Source organism: Procambarus clarkii, chromosome 44 (assembly GCF_040958095.1).
Source record: "Procambarus clarkii isolate CNS0578487 chromosome 44, FALCON_Pclarkii_2.0, whole genome shotgun sequence".
Taxonomy (NCBI): Eukaryota; Metazoa; Arthropoda; class Malacostraca; order Decapoda; family Cambaridae; genus Procambarus; species Procambarus clarkii.
The window spans coordinates 34752970-34754562 of NC_091193.1; positions in this window are offsets into that span (position 1 = coordinate 34752970).

Consider the following 1593-nt stretch of genomic DNA (forward strand, 5'->3'; position numbering starts at 1 on the left):
TTGCTGTGAACATTTATAGAACATGGAATGAACACAGAAAACATGGACAAAATGTGAAGAACACAGCTGAATATAGAGAAAATATGCAAATACAGGGGGACAAGAGCTGGAGCTCTGTAACTGACTTGATCTTATTTACTACGTCTGAAATATGACTGTTTAAAATTTCAGGGGGATTGGACTGTTAGTAGCGAAAATGTGGTCTCTGTCAAATTTGGGTCTTTAATTGGACTCTGATTAATTTCGATCATGAACTGGACTCTGAATATTTTGGCACAAAGTAGACTCTGGTGAATTTTGCTAGAAAACTGGACTCTGATGAATTTCGATCAAAAACTGGACTCTGTCAAATTTTCACAGATTACAGGACACTGATGAAATTTGCTAGAAAACTGGACTCTGATGAATTTTGCTATTAAAGTAGACTCTGGCGAATTTGAGCATAAACTGGACTCTGCCGAAAATTGGGTATAAAATGGACTCTGTCAAATTTTCTCAGATTACAGGTCACTGATGAAATTTGCTCTCAAAGTAGACTCTGGCGAATTTCTGTTGATAATTGGACTCTGATGAAATATGAGCTTAAAACTGTCTCTGACTAATTTTGCTCTCAAAGTAGACTCTGTTCATTTTTAGGTATAAATTGGACTCTGATGAAATATGAGCTTAAAACTGTCTCTGACTAATTTTGCTCTCAAAGTAGACTCTGTTCATTTTTAGGTATAAATTGGACTCTGATGAAATATGTGCTTAAAACTGTCTCTGACTAATTTTGCTCTCAAAGTAGACTCTGTTCATTTTTAGGTATAAATTGGACTCTGATGAAATATGAGCTAAATACTGTCTCTGACTAATTTTGCTCACAAAGTGGACTCTGTTCATTTTTAGGTATAAAATGGACTCTGATGAAATATGAGCTAAAACTGTCTCTGACTAATTTGATCTCAAAGTAGACTCTGGCGAATTTCTGTTGATAATTGGACTCTGATGAAATATGAGCTAAATACTGTCTCTGACTAATTTTGCTCACAAAGTAGACTCTGACGAATTTTGCTCTCAAAGTGGACTCTGTTCATTTTTAGGTATAAACTGGACTCTGATGAAATATGAGCTTAAAACTGGGCTCTGTTCAATTTGGTCTTTACAGATGAAATAGCCATAAATGGATATAAAACTAAATGTTATGGATAAGTTGTCTGTTTTCCTTAACAAAACATCTAAGACAATATTCTCTGAAAATGGTCCTTTTACAAATTCGGTCATAAACATATAAATAAACTTCTATGATTATTTGAAACTCTGAAAATAGTTGTAAGGAAATAGGAGGAGAGAGAGAGAGAGGAGGGACGGTCCAGATATTATGGAGAAGATAAGATATGATAAGAGGCGACTGGCTGGCTGGGCCTAAGGTAAATAAAGGTGACGCGAGAGATTGCGAGGTAAGGGGGGAGGGAGGGGGTGTGAGGTACGAACCCCTGAAAACCCTGACTTACACAGGTGATTTTCTAAATTTATATGAATAACTAAGGCTTACATAGACGACTTTTGTAAGTTGAAAACATGTAAAATATGTCCGTAGAGTTCTCATGGAAA